Below are 20037 nucleotides of genomic sequence, written 5' to 3'. Positions count from 1 at the left end.
TACAAGAGAATTAAAAATGGAGAACTTCATTAAAAAATTCAATTACCTGTATCTTGAATCTGCAAACTTTAAAGTTCTCTGATGTCCTCACACACATGTGTTTAAATGGGTTTTTTTCCAGTGACTTGCTGGTTTCTTGTCATTGTGGGAATAAAAACTAATAGATACTATTATATTTCCGAACATACAGACTTGCAAGGGATTTTCATAAGTAAGTCTCATAAATGAATATCTAAATAATTTGTATCATCATTTCCAAGGATACATTCAAACTAGGATCAGAGCTATTATTTATTGGATATATAAGCATTTTGCACATAGTCTACATGGGTAATGGAGTTGTCCACATTGTTTACACAATCACTGTCTTGTGTTAAATGGTATTTCAAAGAGTACTGTACCCACAACATTTAGAACTACTCTCAATAACATCATCATTCCAATAAAGTTGTGGTTAAAGACATGTTTTGACTCATTTAAAAAGTAAAGATTTAATCCAAGATACAATGAGTACTCTATACCACATATCTAAAATCACAGACTATAGGGGTGTCTGGGTGTCTCAGTCAGTTACTTCAGTTCAGTTCAGTTCATGTCCGACTTCAGTTCAGGTCATAATGTCATGCCTCATGAGTTTGAGTCCTGTGTCTGGTTCTGTGCTCACATTTCTGAGCCTGGAGCTTGCTTCAGATTCTGTGTTTCCCTTTCTCTCTGCCCCTCCCCCTGCTCATGCTCTATCTCTCTCTCTCTCTCTCAAAAATAAGTAAGCATTAAAAAATAATAATAATAAATAATAAAATCATAGGCTAAAGCTTCAAAATATAATACAAAAATGACTTGGAATTGATAAATAGGTCCATGTCACTAGTTGTATTATAGAAATTATATGACTTCAAATTTATTAGCAATTAGCATATCCTTTATGTAGTAATCAATAAGGGTACAATCACCTCATATAATGTTAACTTTATATATTAATATAATAATTTTCAAATGTAAGAGGAAGGCACATAACTAAAATTAGTTATATATAAAGGATTATGGCTATTCCTACTAGAAAGTCTAATAGTTATAATATCCTTTAGAAGAACTAATTTTATAAATGTGATGGAGCTCTGTGTCTCCATTTCTTGGCCTTGCTACTTTTACTTTGTTGGTTTTATTCTACAGAAATGTTATTCATTACTGCCAGCACTTCCAGACTTACACGATCCATTCTTAAAGTTGGCAATCTCAATGAAACAAGATTTTCCTCCTCTAATTTTAGAATGTAGAATAATAGCTCTGTCTTCTCTTGTTGCCTCACACATATTCACACAGACCACACAGACAAAGGCTTGAACCATAGTTTTGAGTCTTGGTAGAATGCCTTGTGATCCTCACACAACAGGAGAAGACAGAAGGCCTGTGAGGAGCACGTTGAAAACCATGTCACACTTCCCTCCATGTATCATCTGCGAGGCTCTCATGAAACAATTTCTCACCACATCCCAGATTTTAATGTGGTATGGGGCTCTCTGTCCCACCCCCCTCAGAATAAAGCTTCAGAATATAAAACCACTTAGCTGCCATCTAGAATGGGAACCTTAGTGATGGGGTATCCAGCAACTCGCATCCAGGTTTTCACTCTTTTTAGTGTGTCACCACATTTTATGTGGTACAAGAGGCTTGGGGAAATGGCAATTTAGGTTTTGTTTTCTTTTCATTTTCTATGTGAAAACAAATTGTCTAATGCAACAATAGTTGTTTTATTATATCTTTACCAGTCACTTCAGTGAGGCCTTGGTCTTAGCTTGTCTTATGCATGTTTCACACAAATATCAAATGACTATACAGGTGGTCATGGAAAGAGAAAAGCTTTTCATGGTGTAGAGGAGAAAGATAAAACCTACAGAAGGTGGAAATATGACATTGGAAACTAAAATATATCTTAACCAAATATACCTTTGTCTGTTTTAACTGTGTCAAAGCTCCCGGATTCTTCTTTTATATATGAGTTTGTACTGCTAATAGAATAGCACTAATTTTGGCTTAAAACAACACAAACTTATTATCTTATACTTCTGTAGGATAAAAGTCAGATGTCTTACTGGGTTTGATCTTCCATTTTCAAAGTCAACAGCATGTATCTCTCTGATCATTCTTCTGTCACTCTCCACAGCTGAAAAAGGATCTGTGCCTTTGGATTCAAGTGGTTATGTTGGTCCCATCAAAATAAGGATAATCCATTAAGATGGGGACATTATTAATGTTTAATATAGTAACATCAACAAAGTCCCTTTTGCCATGTAAGGTAACAGTCAGGTTTAAGAGATCAGGCTGCGGACATCTTTTGGAGGGTACTTTTCTCTTGCCATCAGAAATTGCTGACCAATGTATTAAGTTGCTTAAAAACATATGTGTAGTTATGCTTGCTAAACATGGAATGCTAGTGGGAGAGGATAACATTAAAATTGAGTCCACATTCCCAGTAGCCATAGTAGAAACGTAGTAGAAACACAAATCGTTGCTATCTGGAACCATGAAAATTAAAATATCATGGTCATTGTGAAAGGCAGAAGATCAGATGGACCATCAGAACCCAGAGAGTGTTATAAAATGCAGGGGTTTGGCTGAAGTTATAGGGCTCCGAAGATGAAATTAACGAGCAGCTAAGTAACTAACCCACAGACAACCAAGTAACTGGTAAAACTCAGATTTACAACTGAAAATATCTAGGTCAACAAATAAACTACAAAACCTAAAAATCATGACCCTGTCCTGTTTCATACCTGCTGGGAGCCGCACTGGCCTCACTGGATGACAGTCACAGCGAGGATATGGCAGGGTTTGCACAGCTCCTGCCATGAGAAATGAAAACTGGTATCTCCTTCTGCTACTACTGACTCATGTTGGAAATGAGCCTGCTGGTATTGACCAGGCCTCACAATATTCCAGATCAGACCGATATTCCCCACACAGATTCCTCCTAAGGAAAAGCATATTCCTGCCTTTTCAAAAGAGACTTCAGATGAAAGCATTGTGGATGATTGTCCAAAGGCTCTTCCTCTGGGCCTTGCAGATCCAAGACTTACATAATAAAGGGGGTTAAGAACACAAGAGTTACAATTGAGCCTGGCCCTGAGACAAAGAGCCTAATTTAGAATTAAGGGCAGATATCCACCCCCACCCAATTGTTTCTGCTTGGAGCACCAGCCCCCCAAGGCATTTGTTACCAGTATTTGGAGTGACTTATTCTGGCTCTGAATATGCTGATTGCTCCCTGTGAAGGAACTTATTGAGGAGCTTCTTCTTTTGTGATTATGGGAGCAAAGGTGTTTCCTGAAAGTCCTGTTTTTCTTAATACTCCTTAAACAAGCTATTGACCCCTGCTCACAAAGGAGTAACTTCACCCTTTTTATGCTAAAAACATTGTCTGGTATGCTAAAAATACCTTCCTTCCCCATAGGATAAGCATCTAAATCACCTACCTCAATCACTATTAATAAAGGTTATGCAGGAGTCTTCTACAAATCTATGTTCTGGGAAATTCTTACATATCAAAGAAGTTTGTTATCAGAAATCATTGTCTAAGGCAAATGCCACTTCTGTGCTGTCCCCCAAACACTTAATTATAAAATAAAGTTGAGCCCCAGTCAGAGCGGAGATGCTTGCCTGGTGATCAGAAAGAATCTCGGGCCTCTCTCATCCCTCCCTCGCTGACACCGGCCATCCTTCAGGGACTCCTGGACCCCTGCCGGAGCCGGTCTCCAACACATACTGAGGCAAAAAATTGAAGCACTCGCAAAAAAAGGTTAGGCGAGTCTCTGAAGGACATTTTCTATTGCATCATGCATATTGACAGGAAACACTGACCTGATCCTTCCCCAAAGGAAACCGGCACACACTAACCAAGTAAGTGACTCCAAATTAACCCCAGTTCTAGATTGTGACATTAATCCATGAGGCTGAATAAAGCCTTATCAGGTAATAAATCGAGTGATTACTGAAGACCTTATCTTAACCTAAGTTGCCCTAAATCAATCTATGTATATTTACTCATTCCCTGAGGGCAGCCAAGTGCCCAAATTACGTCATGTTATATCCACAGAAAATGACAAAATTGGAATGGCATTTAAAGTTGAAAGAATAAAAGTTCTTGTGGCCATAGGTAACAAGCAGGAAATACTGGCTTCTAAAGGTTCTGCTACTCCATGGGTTAAGGGGATCAAAATCACAGGGCATTATTAACACAGCAACAGCAAACCAGAATTTGTGGCACACTAGCTGCCAGAGTCTGCTTCAGAAAACAGGTGGAACTCACATACTCATTACCAGCAGAATCCTGAAATTGGCCACTTTAACCATGTTGTAAGAAACCTCACGGTAGAAATGTGTAATATCACATGTCATACCTGTAACACACTTCCACCTCTATTATATTCATGTCACCAGCACCAGCACAGCTGATAGTCATTTGGTATGATGATACAGTGTACTAATTGCTTCTATCCATTTTGATTTGATTTAGTGCTTGCCTATGTTTAACCTTGAATTGAATACATTTAATATCAACCTTGCCACAGTACAAGATATGGAAAACATACGTGTTTTGATTCCTTACTCATCCCTTTCATCTCTTTTTGACTAGATAAAAGTTTTAAGTGACAGGGCTTGAGAATAACACTGCAAGTGTTAACTTAATCAAGTCATGTTTTCCATTGAAGATGTAGTCCTGAGCACATTCTCTTTATTAGAGCAAACTAATGTCATCCCTGAAAGTTGGAATAATATTATTAATCCAGGCAATGTAGGTTTCTCTATAGCTGGTGTGAAAATAAAGGAAACCTCATTTAAAAAGGAGTCAGGAAACCCTGAAGGGGCAACTCTCACATCCTACCACTTGCAATTTATCATTAGCCACAGTGTATTATTTCGAGCTTTCTAAACAAGATGTACAATTTTTCCTTCTCCTTCAGTTGATCATGTAGAACCCTCACGAAGCTACAGGTTTGTGAAGAAGAGTTATCAACATAGCAGAGAGAAATGCCACAAGAGTCTGAGATACCCAACTAGATTACCATAAATCAGATGGCTTACAAACAGTAGAAATATATTTCTCACAGTTCTGAAGTCTGGGGAAGTCCAGAATCACAATGCTGGCAGACTCAGTGTTTGGTGAGAGCATGTTCTTGGTTCATACCAGGTTCATACCTGGTTCATACCTGTGTTCTTGCTGTGTCCTGTCCTCACATGGTAAAAAGGGTAAGGGAGCTCTCTGGGGCTTCTATGACAAAGGCACTAATTTTATTCATAAGGGTTATCCCCTCAGGACCTAACCACTTCCCAAAGTCCCTGCATCATCACCTTGGGAGTTAGGATTCCCACGTATAAATAATGAGGACACAGATATTCTGACCATAGTCCTGATCATATAATTTAATTGAGCCAACTTATCTGGTTAAGTCTGCTCTTTACTATTTCATTTCAGAAGACATATTGCAGCTGTACCTTCCTGACATTATGACTCAGGAGATCTGATAAGTCCCTGCTCAAGATGGAAAACTTCAAGTGTCTTGTAGTCAAACTTTTAGTTTCTATTAAGCCCCAGGAACAAATGAGGCGATATTTTCAAAATGGTGATTATTTCTCAGCCAAAATTAAAACATGGCTTTTCTCTTTCTAATATCTTTCTTGGAATTCTTTTATATACTGCCTCACTAGACACTCAGCACTGTATTTTTATACAACACAAATATGTCTGGCTACTTCATGTAGCCCAAGTGGTAGGGTGGGTGGTAGCCAGTTGCTACCTTCAAGAGAGTTGTTGTTACTGTTGTTGTTATTGTTGTTGTTTGCTTTGGAATCCACTGAAAATAGGTAACCTTTCATCAGAAGAAAAAAAAATTGTAGACAGTATTCCCAACGATGGTATACATTTATTCACCAGAGTCAGTTTCTTAGTGTTAGGCATACAATTCAGTTTTTCTTAGAGGAAATGTTGCAGAATGGCCCAAATCATTGATATTCTAAAATATTTTACCAGGTCAGAAGAATTTTTTTCTTTTTTTTTTCTTTCCACCTTGACAAGCATGTATCTTAATAGGAATCTTTTATAATTGCTACATTCTGTTTGCCACTTCTTTTTTTTTTAATGTTTTTATTTATTTCTAGGAGAGAGAGAGACAGACAGCGTGAGCAGGGGAGGGTCAGAGAGAGAGGGAGTCACAGACTGAAACAGGTTCCAGGCTCTGAGCTGGCAGTCAGCACAGAGCCCGACGCGGGGCTCGAACCGACGAACCGCGAGATCATGACCTAAGCGAAAGTCGGACACTTAACCGACTAAGCCACCCAGGTGCCCCTCTGTTTGCCACTTCTTATTAGCACTGGCATCATCATAGTGAAGAGTGCGAATATTGTGCAGAATGTCAAAAGTTTAAGACCTATTTTATGTGGTGAGAGAGAGCAGGAGAATATCATTTATGGCATGATCATAAATGTGTGCTACTGTCCTTTGCACATAAAAGTGAGCTATTTTTATTTCTCATGATTGATATAATCCTCATGATTAAAAGTATGCATCTATCAGATTAATAATCATATACTAAGTAGATTTGTTCTAGTAAAGACACCACTTCCAACACAAGCTGCCCAGTTGAAGTTATCATGTAGTTAAGTTTATTTGGGTCCACATATATCACAGTCTATCTTGTCTGTGTAGGAGCCCGACACATGGATGGAGTCAGATATGATAGGGTCTACCACCCTGAAACTTTAATGTTGATCGTTGTTCTAATATTATTTACAATTCCCTCCCTCAGTTAGAGTGAAATTATTGGTTATCCACATGGATCTCTTCTACCATAATGGCTTCTCAGCTCTGAGAACCGACATGAGGATTGTACCATTATTGAGTATCTGTAGCAACTACTCATTCAAAGACTGAAAAATAACCCCAGAATGATTCCATGGACTCACTAGACCCACTGAAAGGTAAACTTGACTCAAACACCACTGCATAACCACAATCTATTTGTTCCTATTTTAACCACAGGAATCTTATAGGGTTTAGGGTTACCTGGTATTATTGTTAGTGCAGACTCCCTATATACCTCTTAAAAACTATTATTAAGTATATAATAATTAAGTATTATTTTTCTTCAGAATTACCTAGTTAATAGCTGCAGATCCCTCTGAGGAAAAATCATGCTGTTTTGTTTGCTTGTTTCTTTAATGCATTTAAGTGGCATTAAGTTGTCGTTCCTTAAGAAACCAGTTCTTCTTTTCAAACAACAGGGTCTGGATCTCTGACCAAAGTTTTCATTATATCATACTAGATCTGGTGTACTTATTACTCATACTTATTACTCCTTCAGTATGTTGGACTACTGCATCCCTGTCTAACTCTCCTCAGCCACACTGTGCCTGGGGAGTTTGTTGAGGGAGCCCAGAGAAACTTCTATCTGAAGGCAATGGCACGATTTCTTTTCCCTTGAATTTTTTCTCAAAGGTGTACACATGCCTCTTATTTTTGTCCATTCAGGACTCAAATGTTATCTTCAAATAAAGCCAACTCTAATCATTCTATAGAAAACTGAAAACTTATCTCCATACCAACCATCCCTGATCTCCATTACTTCATTTATTAATTTCCATAGCATGTATCACCTACTCATATATTATTAACTTACTTATTAGGCTTAATTTTCTATACTCCTTCACTCTTCTACAAATTCCATGAAAGAAAATGTCATTGTTTCTTTTGTCTATGTCTGTATGCCGAGTTCACTGATACAGTAACGTACAACGCTGTATCCCAATCACTGTTGAAAAGAGCTTGGAACAAATAGATGCTCAATATTTAGTTGTTAAATGAAATAACTATATTATTGGACTTTTGTAGTGGTTTAATTAGTTTGTGCTTTTAAGTCAAAATTTCCACTGTCTATTTTATTATGACCACATCTGAGTGCCTTCTTCATTCTAAACAGATGTTATTTTACCTAACTGGCTTTTGTAATCATCTAAATATATAGAATCTAACATAATGCCTATATTATAAAAACACATTCATTTGTTTTGCTGAAATTTAAATACTTTTATGTATATAAGTTACTGGATATTTGGTATTTCAAGTAGATAAGGGAAATTCTTGGATAATATGACTATAAAGAGAAAGGGTCAAATATTGACCCAGAAATTTTACATCAAAATGGTATGTATTTGTCATCTGTAAATACCAAGTGAATGAATCAGAAATCTGGGGCCTTTAATTTATATAATATTCATAGATATATGGAAGCAATTTTTGTTTTATATGAATGTTTCCATTTGTATGATCCATAAAGTACTCTTCAATCCTAGATCACTTTTCAGTACATCAATGCATTTATGATTTTGTTACGTATACAATTATTTTTTCACCTCCATGGTGATGAGAGTAATCTTGGGTTTAAAGACATACCATCTTGGGGCACCTGGGTGGCTCAGTCGGTTAAGTGTCCGACTTCGGCTCAGGTCATGATCTCACAGTTCGTGGTTCGAGCCCCACGTCAAGCTCTGTGCTCACAGCTAGCTCAGAGCTTGGAGCCTGTCTTCGAGTTCTATGACTCCTCCCCTCTCTGACCCTCCCGTGATCATGCTGTCTCTACCTCTCTCTCAAAAATAAATAACACATAAAAAAAAAAGCACATGCCATCATACCCACAGACATTTTTTCTGACTTAGTGATAAGAAGGCAAAAAATACTTCACAAAAATAGGAGTAGAATATTGGTAATAGAAATGAAGAGAACATATATACAAGAGAAAAGAAGGTGTTTGTTAAATCATCAGTCATTGAGCTCCAAAAGAATTTAGATTCTTAAGAAGGAAACTTCTCCAATTCCAGAATAGAAAGCATTATCTTTATTTCCACTATAACCTTTCCCTATTTTTTCTATTTCTTCTCTAAATTCATCCCCAAATGTGGGTAGAGGGAAAAAAAGAAAGAAACTGTAAATTTGTAATATCTGACACCACATATTTTACTAAACAAAAAGAAGGAATCTGGACTTATTTATTCCATAGGAAAAGTGACCTTGAGAGTGTATTTCTGTGATGTAGTGAGGGAGGGAGGGGCAGTAGTAGAAAGGGAAAGACCAAAAGAAAGGATTTCAGGAAGTGTAAAGATCAGGGAGAGAGGAGGATGATAGCTATTCTCTTTGGAATAACCTCTTAAAGCCTAGTGCATATCCATAGATGCCACTTTCAAAAGGCCTAGGTACTGAGGTCTTGTAGAAGAAAGAAAGAAAGAAAGAAAGAAAGAAAGAAAGAAAGAAAGAAAGAAAGAAAGAAAGAGAGAGAGAGAGAGAGAGAGAGAGGGAGGGAGGGAGGGAGGGAGGGAGGAAGGAAGGAAGGAAGGAGAGTAATCTATACTAAAAGTGCTACAGACATGAATATTTTCCTACTCCTGACATCTACCTGTATTCATTATTCTACTGTGTGATTCATTCCTTTAAAATGTATTCATTAGTTCATTGTTAATGTCTAGTGGATTCCAGTATATTTTGGTTCAGGTATGGGTAGTGAAAGTATATGCATGTTTCTCAAATGTCTGTAGCCATCTGACACTCATCCCTAATATACAGGAATTAGACCAATGTATAGTGGGAAATAGCTACCTACCATGATGACCTGAGACACATGGTTTGCAAAATTCCTAATTATGCTATTTCCAGAGGATACACAGAAAATGACCTTACAGCAACTGAGAAGGAAGCCTTGACCCCTGTGTTACAAAAATACAGAACCACTTGCCATACCTTGTGCTTTTGCTTACTCATTTCACTTGAGTGAGAGGACCTTCTTCAATTTTGCCATTTAAGGAAATCCTACGGAACATTCCAAGCTCATTTCAAATGCCATCTCCCTCACTAGAACAACTGAATTTATGGGCTCTTTGAAGGTGGGACTCACCCATTCAATTGTGTACTCATAACAATTAGTATATATTTGTTTCATGATTTAATAAGACATTCTTGAATTTCGGTCTTAATTTTTATAGTCCACCTACTGCCAAAGAAATGTTCTGATAACAGTGAGAAAAACTTGATTCTCTTTTACATATTAGATTAAGACTTGTCTTCTTTTCCTCTTTATCCCAATCACTTTAATCTAAAAAATGTGTGAATGCTTCCTATATCTTTGAAATAATTTATTTGTGTAAACACTGTGGGTATTGCATATATACACAAGTGCACATCCAGACACATTCCTAATAACAAAAGGCTAGTTTATCATAGTTAAGGTCCCTCTTACAAGCTAGTGGCTCTAATAGACTGGATGGTCTAAACCTAAAGTTAAGCTTTTGTTTCATAATGTTGCTTCTCTGCCTACATATATTTTTTTTTCTGTAGAATACCACCCATAAAAATTTTAGGATGAGAACATAGAAATCAATGTGATTAACTCATATAGAAAAATTTGATTCTTTCATTTTCTTTCCACCCAAGGAAATTTGTTTGCTTCCATATTCTCAAAGGCAGGGCATGAGAGAGAACTCCATAGTTGTTCCATATGATTTCTGTAAAACAGTAAGATTCAAAAAAAAAAAAACACTGAAAACTATTTGCTTAAGCACTGCTTATGATAAGAAAATACTCAGAACTATACTAATACACATTTTTAAAGTAACTTAGAAGAACTAATGTTCAAAGCAGGTTTTTGTACGCTTTCATATATCTATTTCTAAACCACTAATACCTAATCACACCTAGAAAAGTATGCTCCATGATATAGCAATTCTTGAAGACCATGAGAATGTCAACAACTTTTGCATAGTAGATTGCTGTCACTTATTATCTCTGTGAACTTGAAAAAGTGGACTTCTCTAAATTCTGGTTTCCTTAATTTCCTAATATGAGGCTAATAATTGCCTAGCCTGCTTGGATACAGTTATTATTAAATAAGTTTTCTAAAACATTTGAAACAGAGAAAAATCATAACCAATTTCTTTAAATAACATGAAAGTACTTCATAAAGTATTAAATTAAAATGGACAAACTGAATGTTTCCTATATGTTTGGGTAGCTGCAAGTCCCTTTACGTCAGCATCAGGAGTAACATACTAGTAATGACTACATCCCTAAATTAGGTCACACAACCAAGAAAATATGTGAATGTGTCATATTATGTCAAATAATGCAGTCCAAAGTTTTGTCTCATTCTTAAATGCTACTTCCAATAGGAACTTCAATTTTTGAAACGATTCACAGGAGACCATATAGTTTTAAAGCCACATTCTCTACCTTTGTCTCCATTGAGAGAGAATGACTGGGAAATTTGGGAGTGTGTTTTTCTCCAGGTTTGGAGAGGTCATCTTTCAGGTTGATTTTAGGTTCTGTAACATGTTGATAACAGCCTGTCTGAGTTGATGTGTCTACATTGATTTTCCTTTGGGTGCACTACATATATATTGTGTGAAGCAAGGGTCCTTAGAGAACCTTACTGCACTTTTGAACAAATTACTGTTATTTTGGAAAAGAAAAATGAGTCGTAAGTCTTCTATCACCAATACCCTGAAAACATTGCCACTTTTTAAAATTTTGGCTTTGATTAGGTACTTTCGCAATGAATACCAAGACATTTTAGAGTTAAAGGTTGATATATTTAGATTCTTTAATATATGTATATACATTCCATATATATATATATGGAATTTGCAGTGGAAAAACAAATGTTCTACAGATGTAAAGAAAAAGTAAAAATTATATCAACCTTTAAGATGAATGAAAAACTTGAATTTAAAATATTCCTTACTAGGAGAACATAAATTTTAANTATATATATATGTATATATATATATGTGTATATATATATACATATATATATATGTTACTGCTGATTTTCCCTAAAAAACTAAGTGAAAGAGGGATAGTTGTCAACATCTACTTAGAAACAAAGCTCTGTAAACCCTGGTCACAAGGTGCAGTTGCCATTGTTCAACAACAAAGAAAACTGAAAGCAAACAGTAAGGATAAAAATGCCAACACCATTGGGGCCCATAATTTGGAGCTTGTAAGAACAGGCTTCTCAGAACAAACAGTCAAAGCTTTTGTTCAAAAAGAGCTAAAGCTCTCAACCTTTTCCTGTAGCCAGCACTTTCTCTGGATGGTGTAAGAGTACATAACATTTTAGAATCCTTAAGGCACAGGAAATGTGAAAGTATTCTTTTGGAATTCTAGGAAAGTGTTCTTCCTGCACTATAAAGTTACCTTATTCATTACCATTCAATGACTCTCTATATATTTCGCACATAATCCTTCTGGGTATGTTAAACTCAAAGGCATTTTCATAATGTCATGTGAGTCCATTAACATCAGAGAAGTCTGTGCTTATATATTTTATTTTATTTTCCTTTATTTCCATCTATCTCTTCAGTAATATTCTTTCTCCTATGACTTACTTCAAACTGGAGCTATGGGATTTTGCAATTTTTTTTTTTGCTAATTCTCTAACATACCTGTAAAACTATGATTATTGACACCACTATTGTGATTTTTTAAAATAAACTCTGCACTGTGTCTACAGACTTTAAAATAAAATTTCTACCTGAAAAAGCATTTTGTCTAAGATAACATATAACTGATATTTAGTTTTTACTGATCTCAAGCTTTCATTTCCTTAAGGTAAGCTGTTCAAGAGTATCTACTTTTGACTTCTGCTTATGCCCTTATTTAAAGTACTAAACTTAGTTTGCAGTGTACTTTGAATAAAGATTATAAAGAGTGGGGGGAAAAGGTCAAGCGAAGGAACTATAGAGAAGAAAATTAACAAAAACTTAAGGGAAGCCCACCTTTTTACTCTTTTATTAACATTTTTCTGTAGAATCTCAGCATCTTATTTCATATTGTAAATGCAATAATTATTTATACTATGCTCATAAATAAAATATTACCATAAAGTTTCCATATTTTATCTATTTTTAATAATTAATTTTACAAACTATAATTTTTGTCTAAGAAATCTTTTTAAAAATTTAGCTAATTTATTCAGTTAGTGATTCCTGACATGTTATAAAATCCTGGTAACAAAGGAAATAAACAAAAAGTAAACAAACCTTCAACCTTCAGGAGTATCCAATCACTGTCCATCCCAAACACATACTTTAAAAGAAAATCATGTTTGCAGATGAAAGAAAAACAAATCTAGACAATCAGGAAAAAAATTTCAAAAGAACTAATAAACCAAAACAATTTCTCTCAGCCAAATAAATCCAGAAAGTAAAATGAAAGGATGTTTATACTAGTTATACCATTATTGAGAAGAACATATATAATTTATTAAACATCTAGTGTATCAGAGTTCTGGAGACTTAGATTAGTTCTTCAAAATTTACTGACTGCTTATAACAGACATTATGTTAGATGTCACCCATGAAACTAAAGCAAGCAGACATAATTTCCAACTTGATGCTAATGAAAATATAACTGGTAATACAGATAACAATCTACCATAATGAACTCTAATATACAATATCCAAATGTTCTATGAGCATATAAGTGGTTGTTTAGCTCATACATAAGGTGTCAATGAGGTCTGAAGGATAAGTATCAGGCTAAGTGAGTAGACGGTGGTGCCAGAGATGGAAACAAAAACCAAAAGTTTCCAGATAAATAAAAACACATAAATGGAAAGTACTATGAATGGTCTGAGATTTTGCCCCATTCAGAAGCTAACAAATTAGCCTACTATGGTGTGCTACAAAGAAGGGCACACAACTCCTGGATCAGCAAAAGGACCCTGTTACAGCAGAGCAAACAGCATGAGCTTCATGGCCATATTATTTCACGTTACCTCCTTGAAGTCCATGGGGTGGGGGGCAGAGGGTTAATGCTTTAGCAAGGGGCCTGCATGGCAGCTGAGGAACCCAAGATTAGGACACTTCAGTTTTCTATTAGGGGATACACACCATCTACTCAACATTTGCCTCAGAGAGATATCATATTACACTGGACTGCAAACAGAATCGCCCTGTTCTGGAGGTAGACACTGTGGCTTTCCAGGCTATTCTCTACACAATCCTGAGAAGTTAGTCTTACACAAAAGGTTGTGAGCACCTCTGTTTGCAAGAGGTGCACAACAAGAAGACTATGCTTTGGTATCGTTTATATAAATATCAGAAATGTCTTTCCTTTTCCTGGGAGAGTGATATACTTTACCCATGAATACAGCTGAATATATCCCTTTGGATGAATGCCTGGAAAAAAGTACTTTGATGATTGTCCCAAATTCTTCCACTGCTAAGATCTGTTGAGATTTTGGATCCCTCCTGAGATATGTTTTTAATGATTTACATTTTTGCAGGAAATCATCTCTTTCAATGAGATATTAAAATTCACTTGGATAAGAATTTTTAAAGTGTTTTTATAGTACTTTCAATTTCCTCTTTCAGGGAGTATTATTCCCTTTTCATTTCTAATTCTGAGTGTTTGTACCTATTCTTGCTTTCCCCTTAGGTTCTAGATTTTTTTGTATGTATATAAACAGCTTTTGACGTTTTAAAACCATTCTAATCTTCCTTATTTTTTATTTGCAAACAATGATTTCTGATTTATTTTTATAATTTCATCATTTTACTCACTGTGTTATTTAGATGACTGAGAAATTTATTTAACTATTGGTGATCTTTTCTGTTTCCTGAATCCATAAATGCTCCCATTATGGGGGTGTGTGTGTGTGTGTGTGTGTGTATGTGTGTATGTAATTTACCTGTCCTGCTGCCATTTTATTTTTCCTTTAGAAGCAACTTTCATGAAACAGTCATCTACACTTAGTCTCTCCTTCTCCTAAGCTGTCTTTCAGTGTTCAAATATTTGCCTCTTAATACGTCTTCTGTCGGGGCGCCTGGGTGGCTTAGTCGGTTGAGCGTCCGACTTTCGCTTGGGTCATGATCTCGCGGTTCGTGGGTTCAAGCCCCTGCGTCGGGCTCTGTGCTGACTGCCAGCTCAGAGCCTGGAGCCTGTTTCAGAGTCTGTGACTCCCTCTCTCTCTGACCCTCCCCTGCTCACGCTGTCTCTCTCTCTCTCTTAGAAATAAATAAAACATTAAAAAAAAATACGTCTTCTGGCTATATCAGTCCCCTACATTTAGTGGAAATTCTTCCCGTTTATACTATTTATCATTTCTTTTTCCGATCACCTTTCTTTACTTGGCATCTGAATGTCGGATTTTATTGAGGCTCAGCTGTGAAATCTCTTGTCTTCACATTCCTAGGCAATGTCATTCATTGCTAGGACATTATTATGCCAATGATTCCAGACCTCTGAATTCAAATAATCAATCATTACTTTAACATTTGCACTAGATGTCCTAAGAAACCTCAGACTCAGCTTATCCAAAATGAAGTTATTATTTGTAGTATCATTCCAACTCCAAATTTACTTCCTATTCTGTATATTCTATCTATTAAAATAGCATCAAACGTCCATCAAGTTTCCATGTTATAGGGGTTAATATTTTTATTTAATTCAACTAGCAATCCCTACTATATTTTGCCAATATTATTTACTAATTCCATCAATTTTAGATAGATTTTAAACAAGATTTTCTATATCCAAAGTGTAATTTTCTAAGTGAATTTATTCTGATTCTTTTCTTATCTTTCTATTTGCATTCAAATATTGGCCTATGTTCCATTTCCCACACTTTAGCAATGTGATCTTTTAAAAATATATACCCAATCAATGATGGGTTTCTCAGTGGGTATAAATATTTTATGAGACAAGTTACCATCAATCTTTTCACCCAGGAATTTTTCTTAGAATTGTACCTAATAAAAAGACTGAAGCCATTCATTTCTGTTTTCAGTTGAATCTCTGCATATTTTCTTATGACAGACACCATTCAAGTCACTGGGTAAAAATGCAAATAAACCATGGCTCCAGTTTTCAAGGAAGCCTCCATGTTTAGCAGATCACTAACATTGATTTTGTAGACATTGCGTATATTTCAATACAGACAGACTGACCAACCTTAAATGTCTTCATTGAATGGTGTCACCTGGTGTTAGCCTCCTCATTCACACCAAAGGTCTATTCAACTACTCTAGACTGCTCTAAAAAATTTCAGACTATTTATAAATTAGACGGAACTAACTGAGTCTTTTGACTTCTGGAGTTATTCCAAACTGGGGATTTATGCAAAACAACAAAATATGTAAGGAACAAAACTTTTGGACTTGATCTCTTCTATCCTGGTTTCCAGTGGGTAGTAAACTCCTATGTCTTCCACAAGGACACTGTTCAAACATCTTTTTTTAAATGGGTTTCTACTTGTAGGTCTATATATATTGCTGATGCAGCCAAATCTCCAAGACTGTGGTTCTCAAACTTTAGAGGGTATCAGAATATCAGAATCACCTGGTGAGCTTACTGACACATTGATTACTGGTGTCTACCACAATATTCCTGCTTTAGTTGGCTCAGGGAGTCAGCAGTAATTTGTATTTCTAAAAAGGTCCCAGATGATAAAGGGGGCACTCTGAGAAACACTGGTATAATCACATAAATAAAATTTTAGACCTGTAGGAAGGTATTATATTTTCCAAACCTTTCATTTTGGTGAAAGTCATGCTGATACTCATTTAGGATCTTTTAAGCATTATCATTGTTGCAGCTCTCATCTAGTATTCTCAGCCTAAGGCTCCAATAATCTAATGGGACCAGAGGCACATGAAGGGTATCTAATTCCTTAGAACTCCAGAGAAAATCATGAAACATCCTTTTCATTTTAGATTCACTGAAATACATTAGGAGACTCTATTAGTCAGCCTAATACTACCCAACTTATTCTTTCTAAAACATATACATACACATTCACACACACACACACACACGTCACAAAATTTAATGTAATATTGGAAATAATGGCAGGATAGAAAGATCAGAATTGTAGTCTTTCTTATACCCAGACTAATAATTCAAAGTAGAATAATAAAATATAATCAACTCAACTGCATGCACAGATGGAGAAAAATGAGATCATATAACTGGAGGGGCAAACATAAACAACAACAAACCCTAAGATGCTATATTTAAACCAGATAATAAATATTGAGGCAAAAACTGTTCAAAATATGAACAAAGATTGTCAGATTGATAAAAATAAGCCTATATATATGTAGCTTAAATATTTCTTTTATATAAGAATCTAGAAAGTTTGAGATAAAAAATGATGTGAAAAGAAATACCAAGTAAACACTAATAAAAATTGTGTAGTTATATCAATATTGGACAGACATAAACCAATACTATTAAAAAGGAGGCCACTTTAGAAACATAACATAGATTTATGACCCTGGAAGATTAATTGTGCAAACTTGTTTCCCCTAATAGCATATCCTTAAAATATATGAAGTGAAGGCTGATGGAATTATAAGAATAGAAAAATCCATAACTATAATAAAGTCTTAACAGAAATCTCTTAGAAATTAATGGTATAGGCAGATAGGAAGGATAGTGGAGATTTGGCTAACATATATAACATATCAAGATATATGCCACTAAAACCCATCAACTGAACATTAATTCATTCAAGTGGAACAATAACTGAATTAGCCACCTGCCGGCGATAAAGCAAATCTCAATAGTTTTCAAAGAAATAAAGTACTAGTTAGTGTGATCTCTACTCAAAATAAGATTATGTTAGAACAATAACGTAAGTAGAAAATAAAAATATATTCCAAAATTGAAGCATTTCTTTCAAATCATACATGGTTCAAAGATGGCATGATAAAAATTAGAAATAAATGCATATAGGGCCCCTGTGTAGCTCAGTTGGTTGAGCATCCTACTCTTGATTTCAACTCAGGTCATGATCCCAGGGTCAAAGGATCAAGCCCCATATTGGCGTCTGCACGAGCATAGAGTCTGCTTGCCATTCTCTCCCTCTCTCTGTCTCTCTCTTTCTCTTTCTCTTTTCCCCTCTGCATCTTCTCTGCTCATGCATGTGCTCTCTTTCTCTCAAAATAAAATATATTATAAAATGCATAAAATTGAAAAAAAGATAGTGTCAGAAGGAAAAATAAGATTTTCTTTTGCAGGGAATAAAATTAACAAATTTTTAATTAAACAGATTAATATTTAAAGTAATAAACAAGTGGTACCAAGGATCAATGTCACAAATTAAGAGAACAGCTCATATATTTTTAACATTGAAAATAAAATTAATTCAGTTTGACAAAAATTAGGCAATATACTTGAAAAAAGAGCTGAAATGGAACATTTTCTGGAAAAATGAAATTGTTTAAACAGATCAAAAAAGAAAATATAAACTGCTTATCTATTAAGTAAATTGAATTTATATTGAAATCTTTTCCACAAAGAAACTGAGAGCAAAGTGGTTTCAGTAGTAGGTTCTACTAAACATTTAAGAAAAAGAAATATTTGTCTTAAAAAATTCTTGGAGATTAGAAAATGAGAAAATACTCTGCATCACAAATCAGAAGGTCATCTTGACATAAATGTTACAGGCCTTTTCTACTCTTAGGCATTGAAACAAAAATCATTAACAAAATATTAATGAAGTGAATCACCAGTATGTTCAAAGATAATACACCAGCATCTAGGTGTAGAGGAATTGATATTGATTAATTAATTAACGTTCACCATGAGAACACAAGGAGGTAAATCACATGACTATTTCAAGAAATATACAAAAAGTGACTTACAAAACTCAAATCTATCTTAAGTTTTTCAAGCAAATTAGAAATATAATTTTTTGTTTATTTTTTAAATTTTTAAAAATTTTTTTAAATATTTTATTTATTTCTAGGAGAGAGAGAGAGAGAGACAGCATGAGCAGGGGAGGGTCAGAGAGAGAGAGGGAGTCACAGACTCTGAAACAGGCTCCAGGCTCTGAACTGGCAGTCAGCACAGAGCCCGATGCGGAGCTGGAACCCAAGAACCGTGAGATCATGACCTAAGCGAAAGTCGGACGCTTAACCGACTAAGCCACCCAGGCGCCCCTAGTTTATTTATTTTGAGAGAGAAAGAGCACAAGCAGGAAAGGACAGAGAGAGGATCCCAAGCAGGCTTCACACTGACAGTGCAGAGAGCAAGATGGGGCTAGAACTTACCTAGAACTGTGAACTGTGAGACTGTGACCTGTGCCCAAATCAAGAGTTGGATGCTTAACTAACTGAGCCACCCAGGCGCCCCAAAATGTAAGGGTACTTTAATCATGGCAAACTATATTTAATGTTAAAATAATGATTTTTCTCTCTCTGAGACAGAAAAGTATGTTATCCATCATGATTTTTTGTTCAGCACTGTAGTGGATATACCACCTGGCTCAATAAAGCAAGAAAAACAGTTAAATGTTTTAAGAATTTAAAGGAACAACATAATTATTTTCACAGATTTTTGATAATATTACCTTAGAAAATGCAAAAGATTCTTACTTATTTTAATAAATTTTCAGCTATTTAGCAATGATGCCAGATGAAAAGTTTATATGAGTAAGCCACGCATGTGAATGCATGTGTGTATATACATATATAAATGTGTATATACATATTATATTCAATGATTAAATATAAAATACATATTATAATACACATGCAATTATTCTATCTAAGAAAAATGAAAAGCCAAGTAAAACCTGTGTTTTACCAATTATAAATGCTCTATCACACTGTGGACTCATTTTGAAATTAGATCCAGTAATACTTTTTTATGAACTGTTGAAAACAATTCTGTTTTTTCTAGACTCAGCTCAACAGGTCTTCTTTAGCCCTCAAATATTACAAGTAACTTATTGCCTTCTTAGCAAAGTCAAAACATCATGGCAATAATAGGGTTCAGGTAACATGAAGAAAATTAATGTTGAAGGGCTTTAACCAGGAACTAGGACATATGAAAAATGTACATGTTCATTATATTGACAAGGAATTAAAAGTTGGGTTAAAATAATTAAATTAAAAGAAGGGGCGCCTGGGTGGCTCAGTCAGTTAAGCATCGGACTTCGGCTCAGGTCATGATCTCACGGTTCCTGGGTTCGGCATCTCAGAGCCTGGAGC

At 35.4% G+C, this 20037-nt stretch overlaps 1 long non-coding RNA gene across 1 annotated transcript in view; it reads right to left on the bottom strand.

The window, feature by feature from the left end:
• Positions 1-10196: 10196 nt before the first annotated feature.
• Positions 10197-20037, bottom strand: part of LOC144216058 (uncharacterized) — a 39596-nt gene continuing 29755 nt past the window's right edge. The window contains exon 3 of the long non-coding RNA XR_013330554.1: positions 10197-10542. This is a non-coding gene — a long non-coding RNA (uncharacterized LOC144216058). The remainder of the gene's footprint in view (positions 10543-20037) is intronic.

The sequence above is a fragment of the Crocuta crocuta genome, unplaced genomic scaffold (genome assembly GCF_008692635.1).
Source record: "Crocuta crocuta isolate KB4526 unplaced genomic scaffold, BGI_CrCroc_1.0 scaffold439, whole genome shotgun sequence".
NCBI lineage: Eukaryota > Metazoa > Chordata > Mammalia > Carnivora > Hyaenidae > Crocuta > Crocuta crocuta.
Note: the sequence above shows the minus strand (reverse complement) of the source record. Positions and strands in the feature narration are given on the sequence as shown.